The sequence below is a fragment of the Lissotriton helveticus genome, chromosome 10, assembly GCF_964261635.1.
Source record: "Lissotriton helveticus chromosome 10, aLisHel1.1, whole genome shotgun sequence".
Taxonomy (NCBI): domain Eukaryota; kingdom Metazoa; phylum Chordata; class Amphibia; order Caudata; family Salamandridae; genus Lissotriton; species Lissotriton helveticus.
In genome coordinates, this window is record NC_136071.1 from 674,575,527 (window position 1) to 674,598,996 (window position 23,470).

The following is a 23,470-nucleotide window of genomic DNA, read 5'->3' on the forward strand; positions in this document are numbered from 1 at the left end:
AAGTCCTGGTGCGCCAGGCATCTAACCAAAGGGTAGCGTCCCTAGGTTAGGGAGCCAGGTTCAGGTGTTGCCTGTCCTGGACGGCAGGGCGACTGTAGCCAGTGTCCTGGCCGGTTTGTCTTCTAGGGGTACCCCTGTGAACACAGGTGGGGCTCATCTTAAGTGAAGAGACCCTGTGTTTCCCAGAAGGGGTGGTACAGGCCTAGCAGGGATCTTTAGGGTTCTTGGCTGAGTGTTGTGGTACTACCCTGAGAGCAGGTGGGGCCTACCTTAAGTGGAGGGACCCTGTTCTACAGTGGGAGGGTGCAGAACTCTGGAAGGGGGTCAGAGGAAGTCTGACCCCTGTGCATCCGGTGAATTTGAATCCCAGGTGGTAAACCAGTTAAGGGAGCTGTGACTCAGTCATGACCACCCTGGTGTCCTGTAGGCACCGCACTGAGCAACGTCCCCCTCGAGCAACGCCGCCTCTGCGCTCACCGACGTCGTCTCGACGCCGTCAACGAGCCATAGGATGCACCGCAACTGGGGGGCACCGCGGCGTGCAACGCCTCGCTACACCGTTCTGGTGGTGGTCTGACTGTGGTCACTGCTGCTGAGGAAGTCAGGTCCTAAACTGGTGGGAGAGTTGTGTTCTGGAGGGTGCTTCAGAAATAGAGGTAGGGTGGGGCATTCCTGCCCGTGACCTCTGGTCAGCCTGAGGGTGCGGACCCTAGGTTGAAGGATCAGTGGTAGTTCGGAACTACACTGAGAAAGGGAGTGGAGAATGGCTATTGTAGGCCAGGGGTAACTACCCCCCACTCTGTGGATGGGCATGGACCAGTGGTATCTGGGTGGCCTAGGGCCTGGTCCTGGCCGTGGACAGCTTGGGAGTACCAGTGGGGTAGCCCAGTTGGTCCAGACAGTGTGTTTAGAAGGAATCCCATGGGTTCACCGTGGCGTAGAACAGGAGGGTGTCCCTGCAGTTGCGGGCCTGCGTCCGTGTTCTATCGCCCCAAGCAGGGAAGTCCATCACGGTGGTGATTGGTCTCCCCTGCGTTTTGGCTGGAAGGGGGTTATGTTGGACTTTGGCCCTTAGGGCAGGTTCACCCCTAGACTTTTTGCTTGAAATGGTGACCTGGAGATGGTGATTTTTGGATTCTGCGCACTTTCACTGTGTCCCAGTGGAAAGTGCGTGCGCACTCTGAGTGCATGTGCTGAGCTAGGCCTGCCCGCCCATAGGAATGCATGGGGAATGTATGTGTCCCTGGTAGTTCCTGATGGGTGGGGTGTACAGGCTTGAGTCTGGTATGTGTGAACTCGTGAGAGTGAATGCTGCGAGATGGTGTATGCAGCATGTATGTGTCTAGTAGCGAAGCGCCATTTCTAGACATGGCTGTACGTGTGCTGTGAGGGTGCTGACGCATGATTGGCTGGAGCTGGCTGGCATGCCAGGCTCCAGGAAGTTTGGATGGGTCTGCCCGGTGGTGAGTGGGAGATTAGCATGAGTGATGTGTGGGAGGAGTGTACCTGTGTCCTGGATGGGCTGGGTTTTCCCCACACAATGCTGGCTCCGCCCCCCTGTGGTGTGACTGATGACCCAAGCCCTGCCAGTGAATAGAATGGGTGGTTGGGCCATCAAGAGTGCTCCAGAACCAGCTGCGACTGGTTCTGCCCCCACCCTGCACCTAAAGACAAAGGGAAAAGGTGTATAAAAGAGGGGCTGTGACCCCATGAAAATGTTCTTGTTCCCAACTAGAATCTTGCCAGGGGCGTGCTGCTGCTTGGGCTCAGGGATGGCTTGCCTCCCTGAGCCCTGCCCAGCCCCTGGACTGCTGAGATGCTGAATTGCTGAAGGACTTGTTGCTTTTGGTGCCTTCAAAGCGCTGTATTTCTGCCTTAGCGCCTGGGAGCGCTGTCCCTTGACCCCTGGTGCAGGAGAGCGGTATTCTGTGTGCCTAGCGCTGGGCGAGCGCTTTATTTGCCTTTTAGCGCTTGGGAGCGCTATTGATCTCAGCCGGTGCCCACCCGGCGTTATTTGCCCCTGTTTATTACTTTGGCGAGTGCCCACCTCGCTGTATTGGTTCTTATTTTAATCTCGAGGGTGCCACCCCTCTGAAATGCCCCCGAGATTCACCGCCGCGGCCCGAGCGCCGCAAAACAGGAAGTCAGGCACTACGGTGCCTGATGCGGGGCGGGACTTCCGGTTTGCCGGAGGAAGTCCCGCCCGCCGCCGCGCTGTGATTGGCCAGCGCTGCCCCGAAGAGAAGTGAAGTCTTCCTGCGGCCCGGGTCTCCCAGGAGCTGAGGAGAGCCCCGGGGCCGCCAACCAGGCAAAGCGCGAGCCATTGAAGGCCCGGTCCCGAGATGGGGAACCGGGGAACAGCGGAGTGGGCGCATGAGGAAGGCAGGGCTCCCATGAGGAGAGAGAGCCCCGCCGAGCGCTACCGCCGCATGGAGAAGACGACCCTGTGAAGACAGCCGGTGAGTGTCAGGAAGGGAGGGGCGCCGGGACACATTGTCGGTGTCCGCCCCCCCCCCCCTCTGCCCGGTAGCGCGAGCTCGCGCTAGAGTCTAGAGTGAAGCCAAGAGGGCTTCCAAGGGGCCACCACAGCCTGCATTTTCATTTAGGAGCCCAGAGAAGGCTCCTGGGGGCAATTTTGTAGTTTGCGAGCCCAGAGACGGCTCGAGGAGGGGCAGTTCATGGTTCGTGAGCCTGTGAGGCTCTGGGGGCATTTGTCTTTGCTCCTGAGTCCCCCGAGAGGGACTCCAACGTGGCCATGGTTCTTTGAGCCCCGAGAGGCTCTCCAGTTGTGCCTGGGTCCCCCGTGAGGCACCCCGCCTGCCTAGTGAGGCAGAGTCCGTTGTCTGCAAGCCCAGAGAGGCTCTGAGGGTCCAGTGGTTCTGGAAAGAAGAGCCTGAGCGAGGCTCAGGGCGCCATTTCTTGTCCAGGATCCCAGAGAGGCCCCGCAGTGCCACAGTGGTGGTTCTTGAGCCAGAGAGGCTCTAACGTTGTTCTAAACTTTCCCTGCACCAGTTGCCCAGCACTTTGTGGACAACTGCGACGTTTAGGCCCTGACATTGGGACACAGGGACAGTCACCGGTGGTGACTTCTGAGTTTTGCGCAACTGTACTTTTTCTGCACCTCTGAATGTGTTTTTATGCGTCATGTGCTTTACACCTCTGAATGAATGTTATGCATTGCATCATGTGTTATGTGCTTCCACTCCCACAGGTATTGTGATGTGTAGGTGGTTGTTTTCTCCCTAGTACAGGTGGTGCTAGTGAGATTCTGGTTACCAGTAGATACTGGTTGCGTGCTATTTTGTGCTAAAGATTTTACATGCAAAAGTGCTATTTCTGAAAGTGCTACTTCTGATTCCTGACAGTGGTCCAGGTGGCCCTGTCTTGTAAATAATCCCTTGTAAATTCTGCCCGTGCCTCTGGCACATTGTAAAGTGTGTGTTTTATCTAATGTGTTTTGGTGTAATACAAAGGCTATTTTTATATAACCTTGTGTGGAGTTTCCTTTGTGGTGGGCCTGGGGGTTGTTGCTGGGGTGCATGCGCAAATACTTAACTTACATCGCCTCCAAGTTTAGCCTTGCTGCTCGCGCCACGTTACCTAGAGGGTGAGTAGGGGTTATCTTGGCGTGTAACTCCCTTGCCCTGACTTGGGGGTGGTGGTCTCTGACTGACTTTGGCGAAAGCCCTGGCCAGCCGGGGATCCCATTTCCAACAATAGTTTAAATCCATTGTTCTATTACTCACTATGTCACCCCAGCTTGGACCCAGCCATATGTAAATCAGTCTCTACCCTGCTCCTCATGGGACCTGCCTAGCCTGATCCTCCCTGGACCAGAAACAAGCATCTTGGACCTGGTTTTGGGGTATATCACTCCTCATCAGCCAGGCTAGCATGAATCCATGACACAGCCAGCAAGGGACCAATGTCTGGGAATACCCATCCCACTGAGGACAAAAAGTGCTATGGCAACAAAAGAAGGACGGAACGCTGAATAAATCACACATTCTACTCCAGTCAAGAGATATGGGTTAAATTGTTCGTTATTTTGCTCACTCCACCACCCCAGTTTGTACCCAGCCATATGCAAATCAATCTTGATCCAGATCCTCATGCGAACTGTCCAGCCTGAACTGCCAAGCTTTGTCACCCCTGGACCAGAAATCCTGATTTGGGGATTTTATCACTCCTCATCAGCCAGGCTAGCTTGAATCCAGTGGCACAGCGAGCATGAGACCCACGTCTGGGCATACCAATCCCACTTAGGACGAAAAGTGCAGTGGCAACAAAAGATGGACAGAATACTGAATAAATCAAACATTCTACTCCAGTCAAGAGATATGGGTTAAATACATCGTTCTTTTGCTCACTACACCATCCTAGTTTGGACCCAGCCATATGCAAATCAGGCTTTATACTGCTCCTCCTGGGAGAAATCCAGCCTGAACTGCCAAGCCGGGTCTTCTATTTACCAGAAACCAGCTGTGATGCTGCAGTTATCAAAAAAATGCCCCATGGTACGCTCAGGCTCACCTTCAAGTTCATTTTATGATACTCACCTGCGTTGCTGTGCCAGAGAAGATGTCCTTTTAGTCAGTGGACTGTCATTTATTAAAAAAAGAGATCTGTGCCAGTTTCCAAGCACAGCTGCACCGGTCAGCATGATCGCTAATGCTGTGCTACATAAGCTCCTAAGCGTTCCTCAGGGGGTGAACCTTCACAAAAACTCTGTGACTCTTTAGCACAACACTTCCTAAGAAGGTGAAGCAAATTTATGACATCTTTGGCACTAATATTAGCATAGACAACAATACTCCCATCAATATCTAACCCTTCTGATGCCTCTAGCCTCTCTAAATTTGAATTTATCACTAATGACAAGGTTACCACTCTTATCCAACAGACTACATCAGGCTCCCCCCATGATTCGCTTCCCCCTAGTATCTTCAAGCAAGCTTCCGAGATGCTAGCTCCTTGTCTTGCCGATATTTTTAACACTATGTTCTCGCATGGTGTTTTCCTTACCATATGGAAAACAGCGTCTATAGTACCTCTATTGATGAAACCTAATCTCGATCCTACACAACCTAATAATTATAGACCTATTTCTCGTCTACCTTTACCCGCTAAATTAGTGGAGAAAATCATGAATGAACAGCTGACTGATTACTTACTAAAAAATAAATATCTTGATGAGACACAGTTTGGTTTCAGAACAGAACATAGCACTGAATCAGATTTAATTAAAGATACAGATGAAATTGGAGCGACTTTGGACTCAGGGGGAGAAGCCGCTTTGATTTTACCTAAACTTTCCACGGCGTTTGACACTGTCAACCATGATCTTTTGTTAAATCGTTTAATTTCCATTGGCATTTCAGATAAATCACTCACACTATTCTCATCCTTTCTGTCTGGCAGAACACAATCAGTAGCCTTGGGAAGCTATGAATCTCCCTCTTTCGTCCTCCCCTGCGGAGTCCCTCAGGAATCATCCTTAAGCCCCATGTTATTCAACATTTATGTATCAGAACTACCTAAACTTGTAAGAACCTTCGGCCTGGCAGTGACATCTTACGCAGATGATACACAAATTGTCTTATCTTTAGCAAAAAAATCTGGACCACAAATACAATATTTCAAGGATTGCATACTCGCAGTCAGTTCATGGATGAACTCTCATTGCCTGAAATTAAACTCGGACAAAACAGAAGTCATCACATTTGGCAATTTCCTACCTAACTGGTGACAGAGCTGGTGGCCGGAGGAACTGGGATCGACTCTGATTCCAGTCACCAAAGCTAAAAACCTTGGCTTGATTATTGATGATAAACTGAATTTTAAATCACATGTAAATGCTGTCTCTTCATCATGTTTTTTCCTGTTAAAAACAATCAAAAACGTACTCCCCTTTATCCCCATGGACAGTAGAAAAACAGTGATCTCTTCTCTGATCCTGGCCAAGTTAGACTACTGCAACGGTCTTTACATCAGCCTACCTGGGAAACAACTCAATAAATTGCAGATGACTCAAAATGCAGCAGCGCGTCTTCTGCTGGGTATTCCTAAGCATTCATCTGTCAGAAATCATCTGCATAAACTGCATTGGCTCCCAGTTAGGAACCGCATTATTTTTAAATCTCTCTGCATTACCTACAGAGCACTCCAGAATACTGGCCCCACTTTTTTGAGGCGCCTGTTCTACTCGTACACTCCAAAAAGGCATTTACTAAACTGATAGCAACTCCGAGAGTCTTTAAGGTTACATGGGGTGGCAGTAGCGGTGAACAACCTTTACAACGCAACTTTTACCACGCAGTGCCTTTACGACGCAACTTTTACAACGCAAACCATTACAACGCATTGCGCTGGGGGGCGCTCTAGGATAGGGAATAGGCTTAATGCACAATCCAACACCTTCCCTACTATCCACAGGGACTGGAGTTGGAATAGTAAATTAAACAATTCACTATCCGGCGCCCCAAAGCACTATGCGTTGTAAAGGCATGCATTGTAAAAACCGCGTTGTAAAGGCATGCGATGTAAAAGCATGCGTTGTAATGTCATACATCCGGCAGTAGCTATAGGGCAGCTGCCTCCAACCTCTGGAACGAACTCCCTTTTGCCATCAGATCCCTTCCAACTCTACTTGCATTCAGGAAGGCCTTGAAAACATGGCTATTTGATAAATAGTCATATTCATCTTTACAGTAACTGGCATAGCCCACAAACCAGCGCCAAGACACCCCCGAGTAATCGTGCGCTTAACAAATTTATTAACATAACATAACAATGCTTTTCTTTGTGTGACTAATGTAGTTTAGTATTTTAATGCAGTGATGAGAACACAGCACTAAAATGTTTAGTATAACCCTTTATGCGTGTTGCTTGGCAGGGCTGCAGGTCATAATAGCAAAAGAACAGCGGTTCCTCACCGAGGGCCATAGGTTCCAAGGAAAGCAGCATAAAAAGTACAAAACTAGTCAATTTTGACACTCATCCGGATATGCGACTTCATGTTTATGCATTGACTTATTATGGTCCTGCTGCACTTCTGAACGCATTGGGGCTTCAGGACTTTGTGACTACCATCTGTCACTTACACATCACTGGGTCTTTACAGACTGATAAGCCCTCTTTGCGTATTTTGTGGAACATTCATGCAAAGACGGTTTCCCTCCCATACCTCGACCACGTTCTGAGACAACTTTAACAGTCTTAATCATCGCGTAGTCTCAACTGGGAACCAAATCTAGACTTGAAGAAGTCCTGTTGGTCGAAACACGTGTCAGTTGTTTATAAAATCCAACTGTCTACATCACGATGTGTGTGGATCAATAAATGGAGACACTAAGTTGAATCAACAAACGACTGTTCAAACTTTGTTCTTATCAAGGAATCTATCTGAATCACAAGTGTGTGATTCGGTGCTATTTCTGAACCCTTATGTGTGGTGCATGGCAGGCCTGCAGGACATAGTAGCAAAAGAACAGCGGACCCTAACAAAGGGCCATAGCTTCCAAGGAAAGCTGCAAGAAAAGTACAAAATTAGTCAATTGGGAAAAAGACCCATCTGGTTTTTTAAAAAAAATGCTAAACTTGGTATGCCTGTGTAACATTAGATATACATATGCAGGGGAAAGCAACCACCAGGGAGCAAGGTGGCAGCTAAAGCTTATCGGTGGAGGATTAAAGGGAAATGGATCTTCTGTCGGGTACCTACCAGTGCACAAGTGAATGCGCTACCAGAAAACTCATCAGTGCAGCCGTCACTCATCAGAGCTCGACGTCAATAACAAATGAAGAGAGAAGAAGCCATTTAAATGCGGTAGTGCGAAAGCACAGATGTTCGTGCCAGAACCATGCACTAAAAAAGTGTTAAACTATGGGAAATAAAAATTAAAGACGTATAGAATACATTAACAAAATCCCAAGGGTAACGAAAAAATGGTTTAAAAAATGTTATATATTCTGAAACGTAGAGAAAAAAATGATGACAATAGACAGGGGAAGTTACACACGAGGGCATCTAGACGATATCCAAAAATTGAAATATTGAGTAAATTTCGCTGTGTTTGGAATTCAGTATCACGTGCAACTAGATCCTCCTTCGATGTTGTCTGATTGCAATTTTCATTTTGTGTGTGATCGGTCCGATATAAATAAGGCCCCGGGGACCCCATCTACTGTAAATAACGTTCTTGAAATTACAGCTAAAGATTTACCTCAAAGTTTAAAAGGTAATATTGTAGTGGGATTTGTTTGTTTCTGTAGTGAAACTGCTGACATTACAATTACAGAATTTAAAACACCCTGCCACGGGAGGCAATCTTCTGCAATCAGAGTGAAGAAGAGGTGGAGAGGACGGCAGATGTGAAGGTTTTCTCCAAAAGAATGTGTAATTTTCAGTTTATAAGACACAGAGGTGGAAGTCATAGTCAATCAGGCGTTTTTTCAATAAACTTAATGTCATAGTTAATGTTGAGGTATGGCATGGCGAGCTACCGTAGATGATGCTGATAACAAAGTGATCTCTCCTTGCACGAATTTACCAAGCTCAGTGGGGTGGCCTGGTAGGACTAACGATGCAGTTTGGGAGAGCCTGCGGCTTCCCCTTTCCAGTTCTGGGGTTTGTTTCCCAACATAGATCCTTCCGAGACTTGTATTCTTATTTCAATACAATAGAACTACAGTTTAGAAAACTATGATTTGTAAAAGGAATGCTAAATACTGAGAGGATACGGAGTCACTCGGTAACCAGACCTAGGGTGTCATATAAATCCGATTTTTTCCAGGTTGTTCAGCATTTCATGTCTGAGTCCAGTGCTTAATCTGAGCTGGTGGTGGCTGGTGGGGCCCATCTACACTCATTTTGGGGACTGATACTTATTTTTTTTCTTCATTAGGCTTTCCCTCAGAGCAAGGGAGAGAAAACATAAAAGGGAGAAAGAAAGAGAAAAACGGTGACAAATGGGGAAAGCAGGGATGAAAAATAACTTGCAAGATGTCTCACCCGCTGTAATTATAGCAGAGGGAGACAGTCAAGTTTCATGGTTGATCTTGTGTTTGTGAACAATCAAGCACAAAGCAGCTGGTAACTTGAGCATAGGTGAGTGGTCCGGCTCAGAGCTCCCAATAGTGGGAGCTACCAGTCCGCCTCCTCTGACTCTCAGCATTGTTGCTTGAGTACATTGGCTCCGGGTGAGCCATTCACAGGTCTGTCAGCACCATAGGCTCTTTAGTGATAGGAATGCTCCCACCCAGGCATCATGGGCATTTTAATCACAAGGCTGTGTGCCATGGCAGAGTCAGTATCAGTTATACGGCTGATGACGAATGACAGGCAAGCTGCAGTCATGCTGGCTGACACCTACTGGGGTCAAATAATTATTTTATTCACTTGGCTTGTTGTGGACACTTGTAGGAAGGCGAGTCTGATTCTTCTGGGCTGCTCCACACTCCAGACACTGCGACTGGGCTTCTCCTTCTTAGATAGGCTTTTCCTTAAGGATAAGGTGCTCCTTTCCCTCTATTAGCAGGCCAGGTCACGGGCAGACCCAAAGCTCTCTGGCAAGATTCACAAACTTCATGTGATGTCCCATCACCTCTGTAAACCTGGCTATCAGATTACTAGTCTGGATCTCAATATTTCTTCAAATACTCTACAGAGCACTCTTCCTTTCTCAGTGAAGAATTTGGACCCACAACCAAGTGAAATAGTTTGGGTCCAACATGTATTTGCAACTTCTAGACAGGGGATGCTGATCCCGCTGTCTACAACAAGGAAAGAGGAAAGGGTGTGTAGTGATTCCTTCTCATAGATTAGTTTTCCTTCTTTAGACAAGAAACACTCTGTGTGAAAGGTTATGGCTCTCACAGCAGTTGGTGATGATACTGGGCCCAACTGAAGTACACAAATATGAGCACACTGAAGTGTGAAGACTCTGCCCCTAGCTGTCACCATCCTTCTGGAGTAGCAGGTGGGGAGAGAACAAAAAAGGGTAGAGGCTCTACCGGAAAGATCCCCTCTCCTTAACCACAGAATCTACTAACTCCCCTCTCCTTCCCCACTGCCAGTGCAGGTGGCAGTGCTCAGGAAGAGATAATCATAGCATACTATAGGGTTTACCCATTTGACCTCATTATATCTGGGCCTCAAAACAATAATGCAAAGACAAAAGGGGGATGGATTGTCAGACAATGCTTTCAGCCAGTGAAAGCTTAAATTAGCCACGGGTATATTAGTTATCACCAACCATGATTCATTACTTTCTTATGTACAGCTCCATAAACTGAACTCTCTGTACTTGTACATGGGGAGGACATGTAGGTTAACATAAAAATCGAGATAGATTTTGACATATTAACATACATACAAAGAAAAGCACACGTGGGGGAGGTTGTCCAGACACAATTGCAGAGCCTAGTCAGATTTATATCTTTTAAAGAGACTAAGAAATATATTTGGTAGAAAAGGGCAGGGTGGAATAAAAACTAGAAAATGCTTCAGTGACTCATACCCCCAAAGTTAATGTCTGGTAATGTACAAAGTGTCTAGGTGCATGAAAGTGTTTCTGCATGCAATAGTACCTGCTGCTGAACAGTGTCCTGCAAAGTGGCTATGGTAACCATATTACCAGAAGAGGGTTGCAAGGTAGCTCTACGAAGCAAAACAATTGCTAAAGTGCTGGGAGGAATAAAAAAAGGAAAGGGGGTTCTCTTCTCCTGTTGTGGAATTAAAAACCTTGCAGAGTAACTGATAACACAATCAAGGAAGAAGATATTGTGGAAGGGCGGTGACGTGCCAAGTTCTCCACAAGCTGGATCTGTATGCTTTACCACTAAACAACTAGTTTATGGAATCAACAGCTTTAAACAAACATTCTTCTGTTTATACACTTTTTTCTATAATTCCTTGCCTGATTAAATTAAATTGTCATGTATGATAAATGGCGAACTTCCTATCAGTCAAAGGGCAGCTCAGCGTGATAGCTGTCCTTGAGGCACAACCTTTGCAGCAGCACCTATGAACAAATGCTGTCCTTACAAGAACGAATTTAGAACTGTTTTAGCCTTCGACAGCTTGAAACTTTGAAAGTTAATTCTCTACAACCTTTGCGACCTCGCGTTTAACCCAAAGAGGCCGCAGTACAAGAAGCGCCAGCCCAGAAGAGCCTCGGGTGCAGGGCAATTTGCCTGTAAGAGGAGGCCTGGAAATCAAATGATCACCTCTCAAGGTACACTTGGACTGAGCTGGGCCCGCCTGAAGGTTATGCTTTGCATTCAGCGTGGGTCCCTCAGTTCGAATCTTCTAAGGGCGCAGTAAAAGACGGGGCAAAGGTTAAAACCTCCGAGGTGTTGTTTACTGCCTCATCAATATTTCATGATTAGGAAGGTGACAGAATTCTGCTTTATTAAATAAGAGCATTCCCCGAGGAGCTGCTGCTGTCCCGTTTCATAGCTGTAATTAGAAACTGAGCATTAGCTGAGCTGGGTGATTGGCCATAATTGTCTTCAATTAAAGGGGCTGCGAACTCGCCATCAACATACTCTCTCCTCACCTTTCCAGTAGGTTGTGTTATTTATTACTATATTTTTTCTTTGAGTCTTTATTTGGCGGGAACCCTACCCGAAGGTATCAGAGCGCATTAAATGAGCACCAGTTGCGTTACAGATGGACACATTCATTTTGTTTGGCACGGGGAGATTAATTGATTTGCCCAGAATCACAGTATGTTGAGCGTCCCTGCCGAGACCCATAGCCGGTTTCGCAACTTGGAGGTCGACCGCTCTAGCCGTTGGGTCACTTCCATTGCAGCACTTGCACTATAGGTATCAGCCTGAAATAACTTACATTCGTGCTAGCTTAAACAACTAACTCACACAGCTCCATCACAAAATCCAGTGTTTAAGGGCAAGGCATGCTTTGAGGATGATTAGACCCACATATCACAGCCGTTATGGAGATCCATCTGAGGCATTGTTACTAAAGCCTCTAATGACTAATTTAAAATAGTTCTGCTGGCAGTCTAGGCCGGATGCACAAAACCCAGTGAGGTCTTGATTACTTACTGGTAATCTTTATTACTCCGACTACCCTTCCTTGTCTCAGTACTTACAGAATTGAAAATTGAGAAGTGACTCACCTCCCCAGAAACCACGTCACCTCTCAAAAACTTTCATCCCTTCTCTTCCCTGTAATACCCTGGACCTGTGCCTGCCTGGGCTAACACTGGATCCATAAGCACTCTCACTGTCTGTGGTCCCCAAGCACAAGGAGTCAAAGTTGTGTCAGTGGGTGGGATAGTGGAAGCATAAGTACTAGGCCAAGGAAGGCAGTCGCAGCGGGTATGGCTCGCAGGTGGGGGGCCAGGGGGTCTTACGGGGAGGCAGTGTGTTTAATTTAATTTAATAAAAAATAATTAAGCATACCTTTTCTCCGGCCGGGTCCCTCGTCTACTCTGCTCCTGCTCTCCTGCCTCCGGCAGGAATAGGAATCAGAAGATGGCAGCAAGGCACCCTCCCTAAGCCAATCACAACACTGCAAGCAGCGTTGTGATTGGTCGGGACGCCGCCAAGCCAGGGGTTTATGGGGAGGCCATGCTCTCCATGCAGCCTGCATGGAGAAGGGCAGAGTGCGCATGACTGGTATGGGTGGCCGCAGGGGGCCGACCAAACAGTCTTTGCGCACCCAGGAGTGGGCAGGCACACCACTCCTCCCCTGCCCCGCTCGCAGGGCAGACCCGCCCTCCCAACCACCCGCAACCATACATAAAATTGTAATAATAGAAAGTTATTGCCATTTTATGTTTCTGCTTCTCGCACTGCAAGAAGCAGTGGGGCGACACTCCTCCGCCCTAGTGGAGGATTCGCCCCTGAAGGAAGGGTAATCAGAATAATAAAGGTTACCAGTATTTATATAGGATCACCTCTTCAATCCTGTCTTGTCCCAGTTGTTACAGAATTGAGAATATGCAAAAACACTATTTCACAACTTGATCTAAACAAGAATACACCAGCTGTGTTATAATGCTGAGACATCTATTTATTCAAATAAGTATAACATTACAAAAAGGGTACTTCAAGCAGACCCAACAGCCACCAGAACGTTAATTCCAAATATGACAGTTTTTACATTTCTTACTACAAGTTCATAAAGAGAAATAAACATAGAGTAGTGGCCAAAGTACCAGAACTACAAAAGTCCTGGGGAGGTGTTCCCATTACATCTGCCCATGAGGCAGTCATTCCTCAAGTAAAATGACCGTGGAAGGCAGCAGGTGAGATGACTCCCTTAGAGTTATACATTTCTCTGCCCAGGAATGTATACAGGACCTGTCTGTGGAAAGACTTCTTCTAATGCTGGTAGATACATTTGCCTGATTATATCTAAAATCCTGACATCTGGTATTGATTTTTCCCATCTATGAAGAAACTAAGAGAGACCCCCTCCAACCTACAACTGGAATAGAAGCAGACAATGGACCAGACTGGTCAGACTGCTGTCTTTACTTTGAAGAATGGAAAGCTCTGTCATTATTCTGGGATTTACACGGTGACCAGAATTATCCTTTAGAAGCTGGATTGTGATTTCTTCTCTGGTGTAGCTATCGTGAATATTAGTTTGGCTGGTTAACTGCTTTAAGCTTAGTCTTAAACATCTGAGCATATTTTTGTTCATAGGGTTCAATTACAATGGTGTTCAGAAAGGCTCCGAAATGCATTCGCGTTGGCCGAATAGGGTTCGCAAGCCTTGTTTCCGACCGATTCAGAAACCTTTCAGAACGACCGATTACGATGTTCAGACTTTCCAAATCGGTTCCAAATCCGAACCGGACTGCATTCGGAAAGTCCGAGTCATTCGGAGCCGAATTGTGTGTGTCTACGGGCCACGTTTCTGATCCACTCGGAAGCTTTCCGACTGAGAGATTATGATGGCAGATTCGAACAGTCCTTATGAATCGGTTGTTCTGACTTGGATTGGCAGTCGCAATCTGACTTTAGGGGCCTGTAGCATGGCCCCCTTCACTCAGGACCTTCCGAATTGGGCCAGTGAGGATACCCAAGGGACCCCTTTCTAACCATGCACAGTGTGGCAGGCACCAAGGGGTGCCCACCATAGGCTGCATGATTTTCCCCAGCCACTCCTTTCTTCAATGGGAGCCTGTGTATTTGGTCAAAACACAGGCTCCCATTGAATTCAATGGGAGTCTGACCGAATCGTATCCGGAAGCATCCGGATGCATCGTAATTGGCTAGTCAGACTTCCCGGATCTGAGTCGGTCCGAAACTGAACACCCCTGGTTAGGGGGTAATTACTTGTAATTTTCAAAAAAATCCATTTTTGCAATAAAAAAAATAGGACAAGAAATTGAAAGTACCCTATGGCTCAGTCATGTTGACAGAACTGTACTGAACATTTCAATGCATAGCCAGCAACTACAGTGATATCGGTTTCTGCCAAAGTTAGAAATGTCTGCTGGGGTGGTGGACATCTCTAAATTTAGAGTGCGAGAAATACCTCATCACCCTAAATGAGTTACCACACTCTAAACCAAACCCTAAAAGCCTTTGACAAATAACTGGTTGGCATTTACAGCATAAACAGCTGCTCTCTTTTCTATATTCAGTACAGTAAAACTCTTCCTTAGAACCAACTCCACAAGCCTGACCTGACATAAATATCTTCTGACATCACGACGACTATCCTGGTAGATGAACCCCCATAGGATTTAGGGTGACAGATGCAGATCCAACCTTCCCTAGACTATAGGGTAAAGTCTAGTAAAGAATCTCGCTTAGAGAGTCTTTTCAAGATCCATTTTTACAAAGGAAGGTCCTTGTTTTTATTATTAATTGGAAATTTGTGAAGAGGAACCACTTCAAGTTGCTGAAGCATGCCTTTACTGTAGTGGCGGCTCTCAGAGGTAACGCTGTGGGGCAGTGAGGAGTGGGGATGGGTGAGGGGTAGTGGAGTCCGACATACGACGGCAAAGGTGAACGTAAATAAATAAATATCTGCTATCGTATGTCGGACTCCACTATACCCCCACCCAGACCCGCCCCGGCTTACCGCCCACCGCCCCACAGCGTTGCCTCTGCGAGCCGTCGCTGCCTCACTGATACTCGGCTCCTCTTCCTCCATCTGTGGATGAAAATTATCTGCAAGACATCTGAACAGTGCTTTCCTGTCAGAACTTTAAATAAACTTTCTTCATCAAGGCACAAGTTCAGGCTCTTCCTCTGTCACATATTCAGGAGATAGGCAGGAAGATACTGATGAACAAGAGGAAATTTGGTCAGCAGAAGGAGAGATAATTATGATATCATCTCCCAAAGAGATCTCTGTGTCACATCCACCAACGTCCATAAGACACCACAAACTTTGAAGCCCTGAGCATTGATCTTATGGGTATGATCCAGCAAAGACGGGGCATAGACACAAATGACTAATTGGCGCGTGCATGCACCTCCTAATAGTTTACTGAATGGTAAGATATATGCAGTGCTAAGCGTGATTCAGTAGCGACATATGTGCCCTGAATAAAAGGCTCTGGAAAGTAATAAAACTGTTTAGATATTGGATGATTATGAAAGTTATTGAGCAATAATAACGCACGATTTGGTACTCTCAGAGGAGTTCCACATGGCCATCTCATTTTACTGGAAAGGATCTTTTCAAGTCTGTGAAGAAAAGAGTGGGACCGATAAGTCTTCGAACAGCAAAAGGTACAAGGAAGAGATTCATGCAAGCTATGGCAAAAACATCGCACAGTACATTTGAGTCTTAATTCTCTACTGTAGTGCTACCTATGATTCCTAGCAGTGTAATTTTAGAATACGTGTAAAGAGAGTGCCTATGGTTCCTAACACAGTTATTTCAAAATATAGGGAGCATTTGCAAAAAGACAAACAAAAAACTGACAAAAGAGACAAAAATGCCGGACTTTACCAGACGTATTCACATATGCAAAAATATACATGATTGGTAAGCAAGTGGATATAACAAAAGTATTTGACAAGGTAATAAAACATCTCTGTGTTTTACAGATATGGCACTTACCAAGTGATAAAATAGGTTCTTAGCACTAAAGTATTTAATGGATATAATATATGGGATGAATGAAGTACCCACTCATACTTTATAAGTATATTGCAAGTCACCAAGGAGTTTCACGCCCATATAAAGGAATAAGGCTGAGGCAGGCTTCCTTTATAAGGTTATGGAACTCTGAGATGACTTACAATACCCTTGCCATGTATAGCAGGTTGTACATTATTCCTTATATTACATGGTCACGCCATCACCTTCCCCACAAACCACTTAAACACTTGGTGCATAGCTCTTTCATATGAAAGAGAGTGCTTGTTTGCAAGCATGAAGAATGAAATTGAATATCTAGTGTAGAATTAAACACATCAAAAAAGTTATTAGATATTTGTTAGTAAAATATATTATAAGGAGTTTAATACAAGTTAGTTTTTTTAAAGGCACAGTAGACACATGTAGAAATAAAAAAAATGCTATTAATATCTCATTCTGCTTGACAATGTGCAGCTAGAAAAAGAGAGCAGAAGAAAGAATAGCAACATGTCTGTAGGAAAGTGGAGTATTATGTGGTGTGGGGGTTAGACCTCACCATGTAATACTATCGCAATACACCAAAGATGGTCCTTGGATTCACTTTACAAAATCTTATCTCAGTCCTGGTAGAGTGGCAAAGAGCAGGCTTTACTAGAGGAACATGTTAAGCATTTCAGAGTACCAACATGGACGAGAAGCAATTGACACGACTCAAGAGAAATCAGACACCAATTTATAAAAAATTAGTGTATTTCTATTTTAATTTATAAACCAAAATGAACAGAATAGCATACATATAATTGGAGTTATAGATTTGTGAAGCATTATTAAAGCAGAGCAAAATAATAAGTGAAAAATATAACATTGTGGTCAATAAGAAAAAAACACTAGGGACAATCAGTCACTTGCAGGTCGATTTATGTGGAACCCTTATAGGGTTAAGGTCACACGGGCCCCTGGACCAGGCCATGACAGTCAGATCAATTTTACCTACATGAATTCTGGGTGTAGAGTTGTCCTGGCAGTCCATGGTGCTAAATCTGAGCTGTGGGGTTGGTACTTTTACCGCACACACAGTGCTGCAAATAACAAAATGCAAAAACACAACAGATACACAGCTGCTGACATTGGCCGAAGTATGCACGGTGTTCCCTGTAGATGCAATGTTGAGTGTGGGGGCTAGTTGCTGGATTGGTGAACAACAAGTCTTGTCAGTGGTAAGCACCAAGCCGAGGTGGAGTTAGCGGAGTCCCGCTAAGCATAACTCCTCGAAGTGACAATAAAACTCCACCAAACTACGTGGAGTTCAGTGAGCAGCAGAGTGGGTTATATTGCACCATTCACACTGATTTTTAGTGCCGGGTGTTTGTCTTGCACTGTAAAATCAGGGTGAATGACATCTCCCACAGTGCAAGAGGGTGCTGCTTCTTTCTGCTGCTCAAGTAGAAGCTCTACTCAAGCAGCAGCTTCCTCAACATAAACAGAAGGTTTCTCAACGCAAGCGGTAGCGCTCATCCGCGATTGCCCACATTGAGAAATCTCAGCGGTAAGTGGTCTAGCATTGGATTTTCCTCACTCGCACTCACTAACTTACAGTTGGGGAGTGTGAACGAAGAAAAAACTTCACTCTGCTATGCGGAGCAGAATTGTTTAGAACTCCGTGAGCTCCGCGGAATGCAGAGTGCAAAAAACTCTACAAACTCCATGAACGGAGTGAAGTTCGCTGCCCAGGCTTAGTAAGCACAGTGAAAAGGTGCTGGAACTTCACTTGATCCTGATGAGTGATGTAGCATGGCAGGGGAGACTACAACTCCCCGAATGCACAGGACCGCCTGGATTTGGGTGATCCCTCTGAGGGCTCGATGGCTAGCGATTCGTCGGATCTGATGACTGTTTTTACCTGAAGTTGCAGGGGCCTACTGCCACTAGACCAGGGAAATCTGAGGGTGCTTCTGGCTTCCAAAGTGGTCCCTCTCTCAGGGAGTGCTGGGTTTTAGCCAATGACTAGGCTTCTCACTCAGTTCTAAGTCTGTTGACACAGGGGCCAGGTATCCCTCTTTGCTTTGGTGTGGTGGGAAAAGTCCTGGTGTCAGCAACACAGGACTCTTCTTGGTCCTTCTTTGATGTAAGTTGTTTAAATCTGAGTTTTTGGTGCCCGGAGAGTCACTAAAATCCTACATTTAGGGAAGTTAGGGATGTGGGAGCAAACCTTGCATGTCATGTCACCCAAGGCATGAGACTCATGTCAGAAGTGAAAAGGCTCACAGTTCGATACCAAACATGGCACATTTCGGCGGTACCATAATGTAGCTGCCAACCTCAAGAATGCCAGGGTGGCAGCTCAATTTATCCTATGGACTGCTAACGCATATTAGTTTTCAATGGGGAACACCACTATAGGGATATATAGGTTTGCCCTTATAAGTCCTCACCTTGCACCCTGACTCCTGGGCTGAGGAGGCCTTCCTTAGGAGTGTCTGACATATGATACATGGTGCACAGCTTCTGCAGTCTGCAATGGCAGGCATGCTGTAAGTAATTTGTTTGGGTCACCTAAGGTGGCACAAAAACGTGCTCAAGCCTGATGGACCCCTTCACTTTCTATTCCCTGGGTACCCCTCGTACCATATACTAGGGACTTATAAGGAGGTAAAGGGTTTGCCAATTTGGGTTTACCAAGCCGCGCATAACATTTTCAGTGAGAGAGCACTGAAATCTAGTTAGTAAGATTCACTGAACTGTCAGAGTAAAAAAAGCAACTTGTAATCCAAAATGGGGGAAAAAAGTGGAGGGCCGGCGGCATCTGCAAAGAGCCTTGTTTTCTTACAATTTTATTTTGATCCTTTAGGATTAACTTTGTTTTTATTGGCATTCAGGACTAATTCTAGGACTTGTCGTTTAAAGAGCACATATGAATTTGAAATAAATCAATTGGGAACTTTATTTTTCCTAACAAAGTCAAATTTATAAAGCAACTTTATTGTAATTTTGGTCTAGTGTGCTCTTGCACTAATATCTATATTACAAGAACAGGAAAGAATATAACAAAGGTGGACACACCTTAAACAGGTGACAGAAGAAGTTTAATAAAATCAGAGCCGGGATGTTTCGTGGTAGAGTGGCTGTAAATCTACTGAGAAATACGATGAAGTATAGAAGAAGGAGAGAGGCAGGGAAACAGAAAAAACGAGTTGAGGGAGCAATTGAGAATGTCTTTGCTTTGAAGAGGGAGCTTTTCGGTTTTCTTACGAAGTTATTTTGATCCTTTAGGTTTAACTTTGTTTTTATTGGCATTCAGCAATAGGATAACAAACATTTCCATAAGCCTGAAATGTACTGTTCACTTTACAGAGCCAGCTACAGTGCATAACCACCCTTAACATGCAAAAACTGTGCGTCTCCAACATGGCCTCAACTGGCCACTAAATTGTCTAGAATTATATGATATGGTCTAAACAGAACACGAGTAGACGTTTACAGAACACCGTTCACTCGAGAAAGGACTTAACATGGTCCCTTGCCGCATGGACTAATGTTGTTTTCACATTACTGGAGCAAACAATTTTGAAATATAGTGACTACTCATACTACTACAACCATGATTCTTTTGGTTTTACAGGACGATTTCAGAAATTCACTATATTATCAAATAAGTGATTGGCTTTGACTACTGCATATACATAAATAGGGAAAAGGCCTTGAGGAAACTCTGCCGGGTGAAATGCTTGTCGGCTGCCATTTGTTGTTCAAAATAATAATAAAAGTGATATCGGAACAATTGCTCTGGATATAGACTAATTCTTGGACTTGTCGTTTAAAGCGCACCTACGAATTTGGACTAAATCAATTGGGAACTTTCTTTTTCCTAACAAAGTCAAATTGATAAAGCAACTTTATAGTTATTTTGGTCTGGTGTGCTCTTGCACTAATACAATCACCCCAGCAGTACACTTGCTTTCTTCCAATCACTCATGCTTTAACAGCGGACTCGTGCAATCACTCAGAAACTAGTCATGCACTCATCTAATCAGCCAGGCAATACTGATGCACCCATTTAATTATCCAGGCACTCCCAATGTACTTATCTAATCACCCAGACAATACCTGTTTACCCAACCAAAAACACATGAGCAGCAGCCAAGTTCTCATTCCATCACTGAAACACTGCTCATGCACTCATCCAATCTGCTAGGTGCTATCCATGCACTAAAACAATTATGTACGCACTATCTATGCATGTACATTTAAGTAGGAGCATGTAGTTAAATAGTTATTTGATCTGTAGATTTAGAACTGCAACATAACATAAAAGTTCTTTTTGTATTATGTGTAAGTCAGTAGTAAAGTAATTGGTACATTGGCAAGAGTAACAATCCAAATATACTTATTTTTTACAGAACAATATCTACACAACTATAGACAGTTAGAATGCCTCTAGAAGCTCGGAGGAAAAAGCAACAGAAACATTTTCAGTTACAGTAACAATGCAGAACTGAGAAAGAAAAAGGGCAAAATGCTGAAAAAGTGGTGAAAGAAGAAAGTTCTACTGGTAAGAGGACAAAGGGGCACATGCATCAAGCAAGGCAATTGTGATTCCTTAAAAGTGATTATTAAGGAATTGCTATTAAGGAATCGCCATTGCCTATGCACGTAGATTTTGCAAAAATATTTGTGATTCCTACAGATTCCTTAATTGTGAATCGCGATTTGCAAATAAGGAATGTCTTCCCTTCATTCATATGGACCTAGAGGCCCATAGGAATGAACGGGAAGCCATTCTCAATTTGAGAGTACCAAATAGGTATTCGCAAATTGCTAATGCAATTTGAAGGGTGCTAGGGGGCCTTAAAGGCCACCCTGCTGCACCCCCATATTTGGCATGTGTGTGCACCACATGGCACTTTGAAAAATGCACTTTTGTGCATTTTTTAAAGTTTTAGTAAATTACCATCGACTTGCAGTTGATGGTAATTAGCGCTTCCTAAATGCGGAGTCGCATTTAGGAAAGGCTTTGATGCATCCCAAATGCGATACCCTAAAAGCATTCGCAATTTAGGTATTCGCAAAATTTGTGATTACCTCTATTGCAAATGAGTTTTGGGTTGATACTTCCCAATTGCCCCAATACCGGTTTCAAAGGGGCCGATTCTGTAAATCAGCCCATTTGCGATTGGTATTTAGGTTGATGCATGTGCCCCTAAGTAATTTCTTAAAAAGGTGGTCACCTAAAAGATTACAAAATAATGAAAATAAAAAGAAAGCTATGAGAAAGAATAGTAGTGGACAAAATCTATATTAGAAGAACAGGAAAGAATATAACAAAGGTGGACACACCTTACACAGGTGACAGAAGAAGTTTAATAAAATCAGAGCCAGGATGTTTCATAGTAGAGTGGCTGTAAATCTACTGAGAAATACGACGAAGTATAGAAGAAGGATAGAGGCAGGGAAACAAAAAAAACGAGTCGAGGGAGCAGTTGAGAATGTATTTGCTTTGAAGAGGAAGCTTTTCATTTTGATTATAAATATAATGGAGACTCTTGACAAAATGAAGTTGTACATGAGGAGACAAAACCTGAAGAAAAGATTAGTAAATAGAAGTAACGTTTGTACAGTGGCAAGTGGAGAATGGATACATACTTGTACTATAGATCCTTTCTTTAATGAAGAAAGCTATCTCCAGGATAACACATGAGTTTAAGCTATTAATGAAAGAGGATGATGTTTTGAAATGAAGAATAGCACTCCTATAGTGAAAGAGGTGATGTTACTTAGAGATGTAGAACAAGTGATTGCAGAAAAGGTGCAGCGTATGCCTAGTCAGGCCCTGTATGGAAATGGAATTGTAGTAGTGTTTGTGGTTTTCAACAGCAATCCATTGATATACTAAGAAATGTTTTACATATCTTTCCAAGGCGAAGCTTAAAACATAAAATAAGTACTTTACAAGGATTGGATCCTTGCAAGGTTAGAAGCATACACATTTTGAGGGACAGCCACCAGCCTGTTTCTTGAAGAAAGTGTGCCTAAGCACCTTTCATCATTTCAGGATGTAAGCTGTACACCTCTCAACAATGCGAACCTTAGTTAAGAGGCTATACTCTGTGAAAACTCCTGCTTTATGTTTAGGAGAAATGAATAGAACACTTTTGCATGATACTGTGGCAGAGGAAAAAAAGGTTTGTCATGATGAACAGTTTTGTTTCTTTTGTCCAGAATAGGACTCTATGTAAAATGAAGAGTTGATAACAGGAGGAGTTACAGAACAGGGCACAGGTATAATAGTTGTTAGTTTTGTAGAAGAGATTACAAAATTTAACATAGTGTGCTCTGAAAAACCAGAGTATGTTTGTATATGTTGTCGACAAACTTACTACAAGATTCAAACTCAGAATGTTGACTTGTATTTAAAAATTGAAAAAGAAAATAATAAATGGAAAAGGTTTTCTGTTTACCTATTTGTGAAGGAACTCTTTGACTTGTCTACACAGCAAGTTATATATAAGTACTGTTACTATAAATTAGAGGATTATAAAAAGTCAGCTGTAGCTGTGCATAACAAGTTAGTTCTGGTTCCCATTCCTGAACCACTTCAATGTTTAAATGTTTATAAATCTATTCTCATGCAATGTATACATCAATTTCAGGCTATAGTCCGTATGGAGCCAAAGACAGGCAAACTACCACCAACAGAGCTGCAGAAAGGGATTAGTAGTGTTTTCTCATTATGTTAGGAAGGATGCCCAATAATTTTTAATGGTAATGCTAGGACTATTAGAGGAAGAGGATGTGATTATCAGTGAATTATTTGTTATAACTTATAAATGGAACCATAAGTATGAACATTGTGAATTCACCTCCAATACTGAAATCCATTCAGAACAATTCCTGTACTTGATATTACCAGATTGTAAAGCTGTAGCCTTTGAAAATTTAACCAAAAACACCCATGAAGATATGACTTGTCCAAACTGCAGTTCAGAACTTAGGTCTACCTTGTTACTATAAAGGTATGTAAAATATGTCCCAGTCATGCTACGAGGATGCAAAGGATGGTACAAAAATAGACAGTGAAATTACAAACTATGCAGCTGGAAAATGTCCAGTTCAGAAAGAACTTTCACAACTATAGCAGTTATATTTCATGAAGGAGTTAATGTCAAATTTGCACACTGTACAATATATTTAAGATGTCAAAGAAGATGGATGGACAGAGTGCAATGAGAGAAATTACATTGAAATCAGGAGTACCTAAAAAGTTACCAAATTCATATCTGCTATTTCTAGAACCGAAGTTCTAAGGACAATTCAGTGTAACAAAATATGGTATAGTGTTGATATGTATATGAATTGTGTGTTTCTGAGATACTATTCGGCCTATTAGGG